Here is an 18,741-nt window from a genome sequence, read left to right as displayed (position 1 = left end):
CCTGTGTCTGCGTGGGTTTCCTCCGGGTGAATGTCTGTGAGGAGTGTGGTGTGTTTTCCCTGTGTCTGTGTGGGTTTCCTCCCACGGTCCAAAAACACACGTTGGTAGGTGGATTGGCGACTCAAAAGTGTCCATAAGTGTGTGTGTCGCCCTGTGAAGGACTGGCGCCCCCTCCAGGGTGTATTCCTACCTTGCGCCCAATGATTCCAGGTAGGCTCTGGACCCACCGCGACCCTGAACTGGATAAGGATTACAGATAATGAATGAATGAATAATTATGCTCCAGGGATTCTTGGTAGGCTCCGGCCCTACTGTGACCTAGAACTAATAAGTGACTAATAGAACTGAACTAGATAAGTTTCAGACAATGAATGAATGAGTAAATAATCATGATCTTCTGATGTCACTGTCAAAATATGCTCAATATGTTTCATTTGGATAAATATCATTATAATGTCTACCCTTATTAGGATCCTTGCTTCTATATTTTTTGGTGTTTCTGATGCTCAAGTAGTTTTAGAGATAAACTATGGTCAAATGTTTGGGGACACCTTGTCAGTGTTTCTTTTGAAGTTAACAAAATTGTCCACATTTGCTTTGGAAGCATTGTACGTTATTGTGCAAAAAGCTTTAACCTAGATGTTGGAACATACTGGTGATGGTTATTTCTGGTTTACCAATGCTACTCCCACTCATTCCAAAGATACTGTGGCTCTGTTTCTCCAAAAACAGTGTTCCCAAGCTCCACAGTCCAGTGCTTAAGGAATTTAACCTTCTCACAGTCATATGGCATTAAACATGACTTTAACCTCGTGCAGCTACAGAGCCTCTTTTTTTACGTTCTTTTTAATGGACATTTTAAAAAGCTGTGTGGGCACAGTTGAATGTCTCTGTCTACAATGGGCACACCTTTAAGTAGCCTTGAAGGCATTGACAAGCCACATGGAGGTTGAGATTTCCTTTCCCCAGATATGTAAATCTTCTTTCATCAAACTATATCAGCATCACTGGCTATCAACATTTGGCTGCAGTGTTACAGTATTAGTCTTGACATGTCTGCTCCGTGTGGTGGCTCATTGAAGAAACTCGTTCCGGTAACTAACTCTCAGTTGCATTCTGACAGTTAAATGTTCCTTGTTGAGGCCACCAGGTTTTGAACGGTATCCTGTGAAGTTTTTGCAGATGTACAGCTTTAACCTGGCGTAAAGGTTCATGAAAAATTCTTAAATGTTTTGTTAATCACTTATTAAAGTCTTAGATTGGTTTAAATAATTAAAAATGTGAGGGCTGTGGATTTCAGAATCAGTAAAATATCATGTGAAGACAAGTCAAGTGTTTGTTTTCATTCCTAATCAAAGCCAAGTGTAAAGTTAGGAATAAAATATAGTTCCCTTGCAAGATATTTTAGCCACATCACAATAATTACATCAAACCTAACCCTAATTACCGTTAACTTATTGTACAATATATGTACCTCTAATTTTTGGAGACTTATGTAATGCCCATTTTGTTTACCTGGGTTTTGTTTACATAAGAATGAACCTCACCAATACTTTAGCCACTCACTCTATTTGGTTCTGTCAGTTGAGTGTATTGGCCTTATAAAGATAAAAATATGATTTGTCACAATTATTCCTAAGAAAATGTGTCAATCATAAAATGGCAATTGTGACATGCCTTCCAAATTCATCTCATTGCCTTACTCTAATTAAAACTGGTCTGGTGTCCCCCCACAGGAGGCGCTCCCTCAGAAACCTGTTCCTAGCTAGCGTAGTTACCCCAAGTTCCAGCCACTTTAATTAAAATATTGGAGATCTTAGCTAACTCTAAATAAATAGAAGTACTTTAATCTACACATATTTGACTCCTGAAAATGGTTGATTTGAGTGAGTAATGTCCAAGACTTGCTTGACTTTAAAAGAAAATATGTTTTTATATAAAAACGTTTTTGTTTAAGTAGGTGCCAACACTGCTAAGATTATTAGCGCCCCCTAACTTCGGCCACCTCCCCTGCTTGTGACAGTCAAATGAGACAGTTACTACCACATTCAGTGGTTTTGAGAGGTTCACAATGGGATTATGTTTGTCCTGTGTTGGTATCCGTACTCTACATGTAAGGATTACAATGGCGGTAGATTTTCCCCTCAGAGAAAAGGAAGCTAACCGCTAAGCTAACTTTTACACTGAGGGAAATATCTGTCGCGAAATGGAAATGTGTTGTGTTTTACATGCAGTTTTGCACACAAAGAATTACAACACTGTTAGAGACACTTAAATATTGTTTAGATATGTGATTTCTTGCGAGACTGATGTTTAAATGCCCTACTAAGGCTTGAACTTATGTTTTATTGTTTTACCCAATGCGATTGGCGGAGAGAGGGCGGAATTGCGCCATATACGGCAGAGGCCGGAAATAGGGGACGGCCGGAGTTAGGGGAAAGACTTGTATATAATTACTTGGAATTTTTTAATAATAGGTCTCTAGTAAAGTATTCCTATACATTGACTGATCACTGGATTAGGAACACCTATGTTGTATCAACACATTGTGCACTATCAGCTCTACTGACCACGTCAGAGCAATTTATAGTTCTAAAGGTTGTCCACATGTTTCTCTTTTATTAAAAAAAGCCACCTTCTGATTTCTGAGCTATAGTAAACAACACATTGCTGGTTATGAATTACTCCAAATTATAATTTAATTATTAGACATCTCTTCTAAACGCCTAGTCTGTAAACAATTAGGAAGTATCTGATTCAAACTTTATTCAGCACAGAGCAAGGCCCTTATTAACCACTAATATTTAAAATTAGTATGTTATATTTAAAATTTTCCATTACTGAGGAATACAAATATAAATTTCATTAAATCTGAGGTACAGAGCCGTATTTGGAAAATACTGTGATACTGAATTTCATCGGCCTTCCCACTCCTCCAGCTGAGGATGTTGGACTACTCTTAAAGCAGGGTGGTGGATTTCTTGAAATAGAGTTGGACACATCCAGATTAGGCTATTGCAGCTTCTCAGTCTCCCTAATTGCATCCTTACGATGCACTCTGCCAGGTTTTGAATACGAAATGCTTCCCTATTCTCCCTATAGTGCACTGCACATAATATAAGAGCTAGTGGCCTTGCTGACCTCCTATAGTGTGCGGTATGATGAAGAGTAGGCCATTTCTAATTCAGCCACAGATGGCAAGCTTAACAGTAGCATGTTTTGGTGCAAGTATTTGATCATTTCACCTGGCAGTTTACAAAGTTCTCATTAATGGAGTAGAATACTGGGTTTGTATTTGGCATTTACATCTGACGAACGTTATCATGGTGAGTGGATCATAATCCTGTCAAGACATAGCATGTTTTCAGACGTGGAGACGTGGTCGCAGTACATATACACACACAGATCATGTTGCACTATGCTTATACAAAACACACAGATCCAATCACATTGCATGCTCTGCTACCATTGGCTCAGCATCTAGATCCCAACATCTTTCAGACACCAATTGTATAATAGTCTGCCATCAATCCAGGCTAAAGACAAGTCATCAGAAATGACTGATTGGTAGTGTGTGTTGCATGGAATGTATTATATCAGAGAGACTACTCTAGTTGATTAAACATGGAAAATGAGAATCATCCAAGTTTTAATGTTGTATCAAGCAGTAAACTGTAGTCTAGTTTATTTGATGTTGCATGTCTTGATGTGATTATTACACATGCTCACATTTGGATGACAGTTCTGAAAAGACAGACTGTGTTGCCTTTTTCAAATCCTTGCCACACTCTTCAGAATTTGACCATTATTTTTATATTTGTATTAGAGCCGTGTAAATTTTAAAGTGTGCAGGATGTGGTCCCCAGTGTTGAGATTGTATACGCCTCCTTGTTTCTACACTCACTGATCAGCTCCACTGATCACTAAGCAGCTGTACAATTATAGACTGTAGTCTGTCTGTTGCTCTGCATATTTTTTACCTACTTTCACCCTGTTCTTCAATAGTCACGACCACAACAGAGTATGATTTGGCTGGTAGACCATTAGCAGCACTGCAGTGACACTGACGTTGTGGGTATGTGTCTGTGTGTGTTGTGCTGGTACAACTGGATCAGACACAGCAGTGTTGCTGGAATTTTTAAACTCTTCAGTGTCACTGCTGGAGAATAGTCCAACTGTGTCCTGTGGGCAGCGTCCTGTGTCCGCGGATGAAGGATTAGAGGAAGACCAACACAAACTGTGTAGCAACAGATGAACTACTGTCTCTGGCTTTACATTTACAAGGATTACCAACAATGTAGGTGTGCCTATGTAGGAATGGACAGTGCCTGAAAGTGGGCAAAGTATGCAGAGAAACAGATGGACTACAGTCTGTAGAACTACATAGTGCTCCTGGATGGTCAGTGGATATGTGAAAATGGACTCAGTATAAAAACAAGGAGGTGGTAATAATGCTACAGTAGATGTGTGTGTGTGTGTGTGTGTGTGTGTGTGTGTGTGTGTGTGTGTGTGTGTGTGTGTGTGTGTGTGTTTCACCTCATGTCCCTATCTAGTCTCTAATGGACTCCCCATAAGTGAGCAGTTGCTGACAACAGCTGTAGTTCATCTCTTGACATCCCACACACTTTGATTGGGCCTACATGCTCAGAGAAGATCGATCACTGCCATTGTCCACTGATTGGTCCTCCGGGATCTTTTAGGCAGGTTGTGCAGGAAGCTGATTGCTATGGCAGATGTGGAGAAGAAAGACTGATGATGCTTTTTCACAGATTATTGGAAATGTGCTGTTAGAGAGGCCTAGCAGTTGCCCAGCAATTTCTCATATAGATATACCTTTGTACAGCCCTTAAAAGCAAGTAGTGCAGAAAGGAGCAAGGAAATAGGCTGTATTGAGGCTTGGTGTGTGACAAGATTCACCAGGTGCCACATTCAGTTCTCAGCATAGGCTGAAGGTAACACCCCCCCACCCCCCGTCTCATCACACCCCAACCCCACCCCAGAAACATACCCAAGTACACAAAATGACCCCCTGACGCCAACCCAACACAAGAAGCCATTTTCACCACGGACAACCCGGAATAACACCTGAAAAGCACAGGAAAGTGTGAGCCGCAGTGCATGTTGGGAGCTCCCCCATGAGTCGCAGCTCCTCTCTGTCCTTAGACGCTTGCCCATAAAGAGTAGTGTATTGTGTAGATTTGTTTAGCAGTGACACAATGTATATTTGCAAAAAAGATATATATATTCTGTATATTACAGAATATTTCCATTAAACGCAGTGCAAAAGTGTTTATTCATTCATCCATTCATTATCTGTAACCCTTACCCAGTTCAGGGTCGCGGTGGGTTCAGAGTCTACCTGGAATCATTGGGCGCAAGGCGGGAATACACCCTGGAGGGGGCGCCAGTCCTTCACAGGGCAAAAGTGTTTAATAATAGAATAATATTTTTGTTTGTTTGGCTTTTGATTTTTTTTGTCCCCCACCCCCAGAAAAGAGATGTAAATATTAATGTTGTGGCTGATAAATGTATTTATACTATTTCACTACAGTCTTTAACTGTATATAAGCTTTTTAGAGATTACACTTTTTTCTGACATGGATTGACAATTTTCAGCATTAATATAATATATATATATATATATATATATATATATATATATATATATATATATATATATATATATATATATATATATATATAATGTGTGTGTGTGTGTGTGTGTAACCCATATTTTGTAACCCAGAGATGTCAAATTACCCAAGGAACCTAGGCTAAGGGAAGTGTGTCAGCTTTCTTGTCCAAAAACAAATGCTACACTATTAGAAACTGTCCTGTGAGCTGCATTAATACTCATTAGTGCAGCATAGACGACAGTGTACGGTATCAGTGATGGGTTTGCTTTGTGTGCTTGAGAAACTTATGCCATATTCAGCTGCCCCTGGAGGCCCTAAAGCAGGAACTTTTATTAGGCTAAAGTCTTACACAGCATAAAGCTGTGAATAACAGATCCCTGTGGGGAGGGTAGTTCTGTTATGAAAAGGCTGCAGTAAAAACAAACTGGATTTAACTGGGGCTTCATCTTGTGTGAGTTCAGCTCCGTCAATGAGCATTTTATCTGCTGCTAAAAGCTCTTGGGTCAGGAGTGTAGAACAAGAATGAAGTAAAAACGAGCTAGCCACATTTGACTAGCCAAAATCAGCTAGACAACACACATTAGCCACATTCATCTATTCGCTGGCTAAAAGATACAAACCAGATAACTAGCATAATAAACTATTTCTTTACCTCACGGGGAATGAAATGCTTGTCAAAAAATCATTTAAACACTTATAAAATTAAACATTGTGTCATTTTACAATGATTTAATTAAAATTTTGGACTACATACCCATTATCAAACTATAACCTCCAAGTACCATCTATATCACAGAAACACGCACCACACACACACACAACTTGTATACTGTAGACATTACATACACAGTTACTGCTTACCTTTTTTATTGAAAGGGCTGAACTTAAAGGCTAAGCACCACTTAATGGACCTCCATGAATATTTCACACTATTTTAGTTACTGACAGATATAAGTATGAATTAAAATGAAAATAGCAGCTTAATTTGCTTTAAAACTGACAATTTTATTAAATTGACGGAAAAACCCGAGCTCGCTACGGAAATTCTTGAACGAAACCGTGACGTCACTGGTGGACAACAGCTGAACAACGCTGCCGTAAAACACCGTTATGACTGACTGTTATGACAGTATCTAGCTAAATAACCAACATTATTCACGACAATAGCCTAGCAATAAGCTAAACTCAAATTTAGAGGTACCGTTATTCTTGTAAATGTGATCGAAGTCGAACTCCAATTCATCCGACACTATAAACCTCCGTAATGCAGCTACGTAGCCGAGTATAATCTGAGTCACCGAGTTTAGCGAGTCAAGCTAACGTTAACTAACACCAACTAAAACAGGCGAAGTGAGTGTCCTTACCCTGTTTACCTCCATGTTACAGAGGCTCTTGAACACCTTTCGTTGGTGTCCTTACATGCCCATATTGTTGGAAAAGCGCCAGTGAAATGAGCTACAGATAACGGAGTGAGCGGAGGGTCCTTTCCAAAGTGCCCGTTTAAAGTGGACAAATTTAGTCCATTTTCTGGATATTTTGGGATCTTTGGGCCATTTGTGCACAGATGTCCCACTGTACATTGAATGATTGCAGCCAAAAACAACACACCTTTTCCTCATTTTGCATTAAATTAAGTGCAGCTTCTAGAGTGTTGTCCACCATCTACGTCACAGGCAAGACACCTATTAGAGTTTCCCAACACCGTTGGGGGACCAACGGTCTTTTCCACTGTATTTATTTGTTTGACACTTTCATAGAGCTGGTGCTTAGCCTTTAACCATGCATTAGAAATTACTTGTTTAGTTCTTTGGCAGTGTCCTTAATTATTTTTTTATGGCTTACCTGCTTTTGCAATCCACAAGCATGGCAAAACATTATTTTCTTGTGATGTTTACATATGTCCTCCATTTTGGATCAAGAGTACTGATGTACAAAGCCTTCAGGTCATCACAGTCAAATTAGCAGCACTGTTGGTCAAGGCGAATTCCATTAAAATGAATCACTGACTAAAGTCTAGTGTGACCAAAGCTTGAGGTCACCGTGCTTGTTGTAAAGTATTGGCTAGAGGGGTATAATGGCATGTGGAACAATGGAACTCAAGTAATGAAGCACCATTCAGTTCCTTTGGGATCAGTTGGAGTGGCGTTTGTGATCCAGAACTAATCATCCAAAATTAGTACCTCATTGTGGCTAGTGGCTGAAAGCAATAAAATTATTGGATGAATAAATTAATGACAGTTTCATTTATACAGCAGATTTATAGACACCCAAATTGCTTTACACTTCAGGAGTCATCTCAACCACCAGCAGTGTGCAGCCTCCAATATAAAAGCAGCCAGTCTGCATGAGTATGTTCACCACACACAAGCTGTTATATTGAGAGGATGAATAGGATGCCATTCGTGGCCACATTGGCAGATTTTGCCTAGGGATCTTTTATGCCCACAGAAAGTCAGCACCTTGGTTTTACATCTCATTCGAAGGATGGTGCCATTTGTTCAGTACAATGTCTTTGCACTCGGGCATTGGGATACACACAGACAACATGGACATCACCTCTGTTGGCCCAACTACCACCCTCTCCAGTAGAGTACTGGGATATAAATATCTTGATTTGTTTTAGTGTAAAGTTTTGCTTGATAATGATAATTTTGGGCAATATATTTCAATATACGTTCATTGCGATTCCCCGTCAGTACCTCAACAGAAGCAGCTGATCATGCTGCACACTTTAAGGTGCATTTACTCACACTATTATGATAAATGAGCGTACGAGAGTGTATGAAATAGAGAAAAATAGAATGTAATATTAATGTTATAGCCTCCTGTGTGTTCGGGGTGTATTTTTGGCGGCACATGCATTTTAATGAATGAATGAATGACTGAATGATACTTAAACATTTTTATATTCTAAGTTTTGCTTAAAGGTAATTGCTCTTTAAAGGAACACTATGTAGTATTTCTACCTTACAATTATAGCTTCTAAATGGTGGTAATGTTCCACAGAGCCTTAATAGGGAGAATAGAGCTTCTTCTGTGGCTACGCCGGGTCCTCTGCTGGTTTACTGCACTAAGCCACTTCTGAATCACGGAGTGGAGGACTCTTGTGAGAAATGGGTAACGCTTAACGGAACATAGCTCACAGGTGGATGGTTGCCGAGCTACAAGAGGAATCTAGCTTGGTATTCCCTGTAGGGACATTATATTGACCAGAAAAATGGCTCTTGTGACAGGCTTAGAAACTTACCTCACGTTCAGGGAAAATCCAAGGTCATTTCCTCACGCAAGGTGGATTTTTCTTAACACAATTTATATCTTTCCTTGGCACAATGTTTTTACTCATTCACAAGAGCACTTTTCACAATGCGGAGTGGTTTTGTTTGATTGTTTGTTTTGTTTTCTCCTCTGACCATAGATCTGACTTATTCATTTTGGGATTGACAAATTTATCTTGTTAACATTTATGGTCATATTGCATAACTACTCCAGCAGCCACCCAAAATCCCCTAGAAGGTCTCCCATCCAAGTACTTGCCTAAGCCTTCTTAGCATCTTTGGATTTGCATGTTCTGATATTTACACATTATATCTGCTGCCAAATCCACACAGCAATGTTCCATCATCTAGTTTTCCCTGAAAAGCAGAGGCTGTTACTGCAGTAAAGAAACACAAACTACCTGTTAATATATTTAATTTATGAAATGTTGGATGAATAACTGGCTGTGTATATATATATATATATTCTAGTGCATTTTAATTATTCCAAAAAGACTTACCCTAGTATAACTTAGGGCATGGAAAATGGAAATTACTGCAGTAAAGTTTATTGCAACAAATATAATTTCAAAGGAGAAGCCTCTGTGCTGAATTAAACAGGATCTGCAAGATATATCAAAGTATATTTTGACCGTTTTTACATTTACAGTTACAATAATAATGTACAACATTAACCATTAATACATAATTCTAGATAGAAGTACAAGTACTCTTCTATTTCACTGCTTTCTCTGTCCAGTATACATGCCTCAACACATCAGCTAATTAAACAGCCGTTCAGTTCAGAATATGTAGAGTGAGTGTACATAAATTATGCAAGTGCAAGATTGCGAGAACCTATACTGAGTTTCAGTAAACCAGATTTAACCCTTTGAAAAGTGACAGGGTATCAGACAGAGAGGGTTGTGGAAAAAAAAGTCAAAAGTGCCTGTCAGTGTGGAATGAAAATCACATAAATATATATTTAAGGGGTAACACAGTGGCACAACCGGTAATGTCACTGTCACACGACTCCAGGGTCCTGGGGTCATGGGTCCAAACATAATCTTATGTGCTGATGTCACCATTCCAAAAAAAATGGCCGTTACTGTGTTATTTTCATGATAGCAGTTAAATGACTTTGCAATCGAAATTAAATATGAAGCAAACTCACTATAATAATAACTGTCAGAAACAAGATAGAATGGATTAACCAGGCTAGTTAGATTACTGAAGGTGGGGCTAGTAACACAACTGGTTCCTTGTTGGTTAAGTGCACTGTTGGCCTTAAAACAACCCACAATCACTTCATCAATTTTCTGGCACAGTAAAATTTGTAGTTATATTTCTGGGTTTGTTTGTTTGTGTGTGTTTCTTCCAACAAACCCTAGAAATGAAAATGCCTTTAAATGTCAATAAGGCCTAAATATGGGCGGCACGGTGGCGCAGCAGGTAGTGTCGCAGTCACACAGTTCCAGGGACCTGGAGGTTGTGTGTTCAATTCCCGCTCCGGGTGACTGTCTGTGAGGAGTGTGGTGTGTTCTCTCTGTTTCTGCGTGGGTTTTCTCCGGGTGACTGACTGTGAGGAGTGTGGTGTGTTCTCCCTGTGTCTGCGTGGGTTTCCTCCGGGTGCTCCGGTTTCCTCCCACAGTCCAAAAACACACGTTGGTAGGTGGATTGGCGACTCAAGTGTCCGTAGGTGTGAATGAATGTGTGTGTGTATGTCTGTGTTGCCCTGTGAAGGACTGGTGCCCCCTCCAGGGTGTATTCCTGCCTTGCGCCCAATGATTCCAGGTAGACTCTGGACCCACCGCGACCCTGAACTGGATAAGGGTTACAGACAATGAATGAATGAATAAGGCCTAAATATTGTGATAATTGTTGTGAAAATGACCACCTCCCTGCACTCACACTTCACTTCTATATCATTGTGTCAACACATTTTTACTTAAAAGCTGAAATTCTACTCTTTTTGTTTTAGTATTTATATATTTAAAGAAACATTATGAAGTGTATTTGCATCAAAATTACAGCTTCAAAATCATTCTGATGCTCCACTGACTTGTAGTAGGGATAATGGAGCCTTCTATCATGTGCTCAGAACTGCAGAAACTGCACTATGTAACTTTTGGGGGAGTGTAGGAGACTACTGCCCCTCCACCTCCCCCTTCATTTCAAGACCATGCTGTAAAAGTGAATTAAACTCTGCAGGAGGAGCCCAGGAGCAAAAATACCAAACCTTATCCTTGTGTTCCTTTAACTAGATCAGTGTATTTCTTTTAGATTTAGATTTCTTTTAGATTTCTTAATGAAATAACTTTGTCATCTAGGTACATATTTTGTAATTCACTCCGAGTCCCTCAGAGAAGGATTATGGATTTGTGGGGTTGGGTGGTGCATGTTTGCATGGTATCTAAGTGCATGCATTGAGTTTTATAGTTTCCATTTGGTAGGACTCTAGGGGCTGAACAGAAAGCCTTTTTCTGTCTTGCATCTGGATCAATTTTGCTTTTCAAATGTGCAATGCAAAAATGTCTTAACTGACAGCTGGCCAGCGTCTTCAGTTCCACACTTGGACGTGTTTACATGAAGCAACCTGCACATTCCTGAGCTTACAGCTTATTTTGGCATGACTAACACTGAAAGACATTTTCATGTGGCGCATTAACTGTGCTCGATTGCTTCAGCTATACGTACACTGCACTGATCGCCTTTAACCTCTCTCATTCTGAAGTACCTTTTATAACATCATAAATGTTTTTGGACGTGTGTATTGTGAAATGGCTTTCACTGCACAAACCATAACAAATCATATCGAACACACTTTACTGCAGTTATTCACGATTAAATCACAATGTTGTAAATAAAGTCATTAAGAGTGATTTGATTGAGTGAGAATTGTTCAAGGTGATGGTGATATGAATCATGCCTCTGGAGTGTTTAATGGCTCTAAAAGTATCCTCACAGAAATCTCTTATATTAAATGGTTACAAGTACAGTGAGGAATAATTTGACAATAAAAAAACAATGTAGGAAAATGTACTGTAAGAAAACATGAAAATTATTTAGATATTAATAAATAAATCTCTTGATATCCCTGAGTTTAACAAGTGAAGAGTGCTGTTTAGAATATTCATTCATTCATTGTCTGTAACCACTTGGCCAACTCAGGGTCAAAGTGGGTCTGGAGCCTACTCGGAATCACTGAGTGCAAGGTGGGAACACACCATGTTTAGAATATTCATTAATTATCTGTAAGCGCTTATCCAGTTCAGGGTCGCGCTGGGTCCAGAGCCTACCTGGAATCATTGGGTACAAGGCAGGAATACACCCTGGAGGGGGCGCCAGTCCTTCACAGGGCAACACACACACTCACACATTCACACCTACGGACACTTTTGAGGAAACCAGAGCACCCAGAGGAAACCCATGCATACACAGGGAGAACATACTACACTCCTCACAGACAGTCACCCGGAGGAAACCAACACAGACACAGGGAGAACACACCACACTCCTCACAGACAGTCACCCGGAGGAAACCAACACAGACACAGGGAGAACACACCATACTCCTCACAGTCACCCGGAGGAAACCCACGCAGACACAGAGAGAACACACCGCACTCCTCACAGACAGTCACCCAGAGCGGGAATTGAAGGTCCCTGGAGCTGTGTGACTGTGACACATACCTGCTGCGCCACCGTGCCGCCCACATGTTTAGAATATCAGCTTCAAAAATAAAAAGAAAATTCTTCCCAAAATATTGACCTCAGTGTTAAAATAAGTGTGTGTGTGTGTATATGCGCACCGTAAAACACTGTCATTAGTAATTTTGCCTATTGCAGTGTACAGATTGTTAGAGATTTAAGTACTCATTTTAAAAACTTGGCGTAGAATTAAATAAAGCCTGCAGTATAGTCGTAACTCCTGCTGTGAATTTGAAAGGAAAACAGTTGTAGATTTGTAGCCTTTAGATATTCCTGCTGAGCTGGTTGGAGAACATTTTCTCTGGAGCTCAAGCACTTACTTTAGATCAGAAAAATGGCTTAATATTAACCTTAATGAGGATGACATTAATCCTGTGCCTCTGGCTCAATAAACTTCGGCATTGTTTCCATCTCTAAATTCTTGTTTTATTAAATTTTATGAAATCAGCAGTGTGCAAAGTGGACTAAACCTTTTATTGCAGGAATTGTTTTGTTACCACAGTGAAATATAAAATAAGTAAGTAATTAGAGGTAAAAGTATCTTTGCAAACAGCAACTTGAGTAGGCTTTCAAAAGTTGCAGCTTATAAAATTACTTAAGCACTTAGAAAAGTCTAGAACTGCAGCAGAACCTCTTAATACATCCAGCACCTGTCAACACAGGAACTTAAGTTGATTAGACTGTAGTCTTCTATTTTTAGATTCTTTATGTCTGAAGTAATATGCTAAAGCTTCAGAGGGAGGGACGTGAACAGCAGTAGAACAGGTCAGGTATTAACTCCACACAAGGAAATGAAGAAAATGAATGTAAAATACTATGATGCAACTGAGAAAATGTAGATTTCCACATTTAGGTAAATTACATATTGAACTAAACTAAAAATACTATTCATTCATTCATTCATCCATTATCTGTAAGTGCTTATCCAGTTCAGGGTCGCGGTGGGTCCAGAGCCTACCTGGAATCATTGGGCACAAGGCCTTCACATTGCAACAAAGACACACACACATTCACTCACACACTCACACCTACGGATACTTTTGAGTCGCCAATCCATCTACCGACGTGTGTTTTTGGACTGTGGGAGGAAACCCACACAGACACAGAGAGAACACACCACACTCCTCACAGACTGTCACCCGGAGGAAACCCACGCAGACACAGGGAGAACACACCAAACTCCTCACAGACAGTCACCCGGAGGAAACCCACGCAGACACCGAGAGAACACACCACACTCCTCACAGACAGTCACCCGGAGGAAACCCACGCAGACACAGGGAGAACACACCACACTCCTCACAGACAGTCACCCGGAGGAAACCCACGCAGACACAGAGAGAACACACCACACTCCTCATAGACAGTCACCCGGAGGAAACCCACGCAGACAAAGAGAGAACACACCACACTCCTCACAGACAGTCACCTGGAGGAAACCCACGCAGACACAGAGAGAACACACCACACTCCTCACAAACAGTCACCTGGAGGAAACCCACGCAGACACAGGGAGAACACACCACACTCCTCACAGTCACCCGGAGGAAACCCACGCAGACACAGAGAGAACACACCACACTCCTCACAGACAGTCACCCGGAGGAAACCCACGCAGACACAGAGAGAACACACCACACTCCTCACAGACAGTCACCCGGAGGAAACCCACGCAGACACAGGGAGAACACACCTCACTCCTCACAGACAGTCACCCGGAGCGGGAATCGAACCCACAACCTCCAGGTCCCTGGAGCTGTGTGACTGCGACACTACCTGCTGCGTCACTGTACCTCCCAGTGTACCATCATTTAAGATCAATTTCATCACCATAGGTTTGGTCTATAACACACAGTACTGGAAATCTCACCAATAGAATAATCATAATTATTTTAAGAAGACGTATTACTCCATATTGCAGGTAGTTTGAGCCAAACAAACAGAAGTGAAGGGTGGTAATAACTTACCAATTTGAATTTTGGTTATTAAACAGGAGACAGATTTCAACTGTGATCCAAGTCCAGTGCTTATAGTTGTTAGATAGATTTACAGCCATTTATGCGTGTTTATTTTGGAAGGTATAGCTATGGTGCATTTAAGAAAAAAAAAAACAGATCTGTGTTTGGGTTCTTATTCAGTGTGATTACCCTATCTCTCTTGATAAGTGGTTGCAATATGCTGTTAATTAAGTTGAACATCGTGTTGTCTTTTTCCCTGAAGCCTATTCTGCTTAAAATACCTTTTCAAGGATCTCCTGACTATTTAGCGCTGAGCTTCATAAACAGACGCATTTTCAGAAGTGGTGCTAGGTTAGTACTGTAACCAATCAGCATGCAACCGACCAAATCTTAGTAGATGCAAATCAGATGGTCTCTTTCACTTTCTCCCCTCCTCCCACTGCTTCTCTCCAGTCGATCATCTCTCCTTCTGTCGCTCTGCCACTGGAATGAAATATTAAGCAGAAAGTCTGTCTCCTTCTAGTTTTCTTTTAATACATCTCTTATCTCATGTTTCCCTCTCTAATGGCTCTGCTGTGCACTCATTCTGTTTGTGTCCTTACATCTCTCTCTCTCTCTCTCTCTCTCTCTCCTTACATCTCTCTCTCTCTCTCCTTACATCTCTCTCTCTCTCACACACTCCTTAAATCTCTTTCTCTCTCTCCTTACATCTCTCTCTCCTTACATTTCCCTCTCTCTCTCCTTAAATCTCTCTCTCTCTCTCTCTCTCTCTCTCCTTACATCTCTCTCACATTATCTGACTTTATATCACTCTCCCCGTACATCTCTCACTCACTCTCTTAAATCTCTATCCCATTTCTCTCTCTCTCTCTCACACATCTCTCTCTCTCTCTCTTCTTACATCTCTATGCCATTCTCTCTCTCTCTCTCTTTCTCTCTCTTTAAGCACCTCTGTTGTTGTTTGTCTTTTTAGCTTTTGTAAAAACCAACAAGCATTTAACATTTTTCAGACTGACTTTTACACTTTTATTTTAGCACTGTTTATCTCTGCCATTACTACAGGGAGAGAAGAGCGTGTGTGTGTGTGTGTGTGGTAGATGGAGGGTGAGAAGGAGTGAGAAGTAGAAACTGCTCAGAAACAAAGAGGATGAAAAACTGAAATAGCTGGAGACTCAAGTGATGGGAAGAGAGAGTGAGATAATAATAATCAGACACCCAGACCGGTTCTTCACTGGGTTGTTCCTGCTGTGTTTATTCATTGTTTCCATGGAAACTACCTCCATGTTTGGCAGATGAGAGTAAAACTGGTAAAGCATCAGTGACCATATCCATTCGTCCATGAGCTGGAAAATCAAAACTCTTCCTCCAGTGCAGTCTGAAGTGAGATGACATGTCCATCATTTCCTGTCAGCGTGAGGTAGGTTCACGGACTTAACAGTGACAGTTCAGCTGCTGTGATTTTAAATCAATCAAATGGATTAAATGGATTTTTATTTTTAAAGCACTTTTAAGAATGGACATTGTCACAGACTATTTATTATAATGTTATTTCATTTTTTTGTGTGCTCAAAATAAAATACATTTTTATTAATTTTGTATTGAATAGTTCTTCTGTAGTGTTATGAATTATTGACATATGTCATGAACAGTTATCATCATCATCATCAGATTGTTTCTTTGTGTGAACAGATTGAAAAAGTAGTTTGTTTATACAGTACTCTTTGTACAAAATGGCAATTAAAAGTGCTTTACAAAAAAAATGTAAAGGTGATTAAAATATTTCAAAAAGACATTAAAATATGAATTAAAAACTGAAAGGAAAATAAAGTAGCAAAATAAAAGACGTGATTAAAATGATTCAAATTTATTATAAAACAAACAAATAAACAATTAAAATAGGATTAAAAGACAGATTTAAAAAAAGGTGTTTTCCTGCACCCTAAATGAGGAAGAGCTCCTCTAAGCTATTAACCTATTGTTGAGATACTCATTCATTGTCTGTAATTGCATATCCTGTTGAGGGTCCAGAGCCTACCCGGATTCATTGGGCTCAAGGCAGGAACACACCCTGGAGGGGGCATCAGTCCTTTGCAGGGCGACAAACTCTCACACATTCACTCACACGCTTACATCTATGAGTCGCCAAACCACCTATCAACGTGTGTTTTTGGACCGTGGGAGGATACCAGAGGGCATTGGGAGAACACACCAAACTCTTCACAGACAGTCACCCGCAGGAATCCCACGCAGACACAGAGAGAACACACCACACTCCTCACAGACAGTCACCCGGAGGAAACCAACACAGACACAGAGAGAACACACCACACTCCTCACAGACAGTCACCCGGAGAAAACCCACGCAGACACAGAGAGAACACACCACACTCCTCACAGACAGTCACCCGGAGAAAACCCACGCAGACACAGGGAGAACACACCACACTCCTCACAGACAGTCACCCGGAGGAAACCCACGCAGACACAGAGTGAAGACACCACGCTCCTCACAGTCACCCGGAGGAAACCCACGCAGACACAGGGAGAACACACCACGCTCCTCGCAGACAGTCACCCGGAGGAAACCCACGCAGACACAGGGAGAACACACCACGCTCCTCGCAGACAGTCACCCGGAGGAAACCCACGCAGACACAGGGAGAACACACCACGCTCCTCGCAGACAGTCACCCGGAGGAAACCCACGCAGACACAGGGAGAACACACCACGCTCCTCGCAGACAGTCACCCGGAGGAAACCCACGCAGACACAGGGAGAACACACCACGCTCCTCGCAGACAGTCACCCGGAGGAAACCCACGCAGACACAGGGAGAACACACCACGCTCCTCGCAGACAGTCACCCGGAGGAAACCCACGCAGACACAGGGAGAACACACCACGCTCCTCGCAGACAGTCACCCGGAGGAAACCCACGCAGACACAGGGAGAACACACCACGCTCCTCGCAGACAGTCACCCGGAGGAAACCCACGCAGACACAGGGAGAAGACACCACGCTCCTCGCAGACAGTCACCCGGAGGAAACCCACGCAGACACAGGGAGAAGACACCACGCTCCTCGCAGACAGTCACCCGGAGGAAACCCACGCAGACACAGGGAGAAGACACCACGCTCCTCGCAGACAGTCACCCGGAGGAAACCCACGCAGACACAGGGAGAAGACACCACGCTCCTCGCAGACAGTCACCCGGAGGAAACCCACGCAGACACAGGGAGAACACACCACGCTCCTCGCAGACAGTCACCCGGAGGAAACCCACGCAGACACAGGGAGAAGACACCACGCTCCTCGCAGACAGTCACCCGGAGGAAACCCACGCAGACACAGGGAGAAGACACCACGCTCCTCGCAGACAGTCACCCGGAGCGGGACTTGAAACCACAACAGCTCCCTGTGTGAGCTGTGTGACTGCTTTAAAACCTCCAAGAGTTCATAAAGCTTAGGATAACATTGACTTTAAGTCTTTTCCAGCACCCTTAGTGAAGAAAAGCACAAGATTGTACCGCTTTTAAATAATGAACATCAGCCCTAACTGAATAATATCTCACTTTGGAGTAATATCAATGTCTAAGTTGTTAAATAGGACTGAAGTATGTTGATCAAAATGGCATATTTCACTTAATAAATATATAGATATATAAAACAATTGGAATAATTACATTTAATATACTTTTGGTCACTGTAGCCATTACCCTTCAATATAATTTACCCAAATAATAGTGTTTTCAGTTATATACACTTGTGTGTTTATGATTGGTTCTGTAGTAGGGTGGTTAAAATAGCTCTCTTTGTATTCAAGAGACTGGATATTCCGGTTGTGTCATCCACCAACAGCACAGTCAGCCTTAAGAAGCCTACCTCTCCTTCTTCCCTTCTTTCTCTCTCTCCCTCAACTTTGATAATCGTCAAAAGAATCTGAGGCAAAAAAATAAATAGACTTGTTCAAACTGGAGTTCAAGGTCATTATTAAAGATACAGGGAGAATGGGACTCTACTGAACTTTGCCGTCTGCAAGACTCCGTATCCTGCTAAAATCATCACCATCAGGTAAACAGTAGCTATGGCAAGCTTGAACCCTTTTAAGAGACAGAAGAAACGCTTATGGGTCTGAAAGGTTGTGGTGGGGATGCCTGGGGTGACTTGGGTGGTGAGAAA

General features: G+C 41.4%; 1 protein-coding gene across 6 annotated transcripts in view; it reads left to right on the top strand.

Annotated features, from left to right (window-relative positions):
* The window catches only part of LOC136699351 (coiled-coil domain-containing protein 134-like), a 28,920-nt gene that overhangs the window by 2,871 nt on the left and 7,308 nt on the right, over positions 1-18,741 (top strand). Inside the window, exon 1 of one of the 6 annotated variants that reach the window (XM_066674013.1) lies at positions 18,424-18,633. The exons of the other annotated variants lie outside the window; for them this stretch is intronic. The gene's annotated coding sequence lies outside the window, so the exon portion shown is untranslated. Of the gene's footprint in view, positions 1-18,423; positions 18,634-18,741 lie in introns of those variants that run through there. 6 annotated transcript variants of the gene reach the window in all.

This window comes from Hoplias malabaricus, chromosome 6 (assembly GCF_029633855.1).
Source record: "Hoplias malabaricus isolate fHopMal1 chromosome 6, fHopMal1.hap1, whole genome shotgun sequence".
In the NCBI taxonomy this organism is placed as follows: Eukaryota; Metazoa; Chordata; class Actinopteri; order Characiformes; family Erythrinidae; genus Hoplias; species Hoplias malabaricus.
This window is presented reverse-complemented; position numbering and strand designations above follow the sequence as displayed.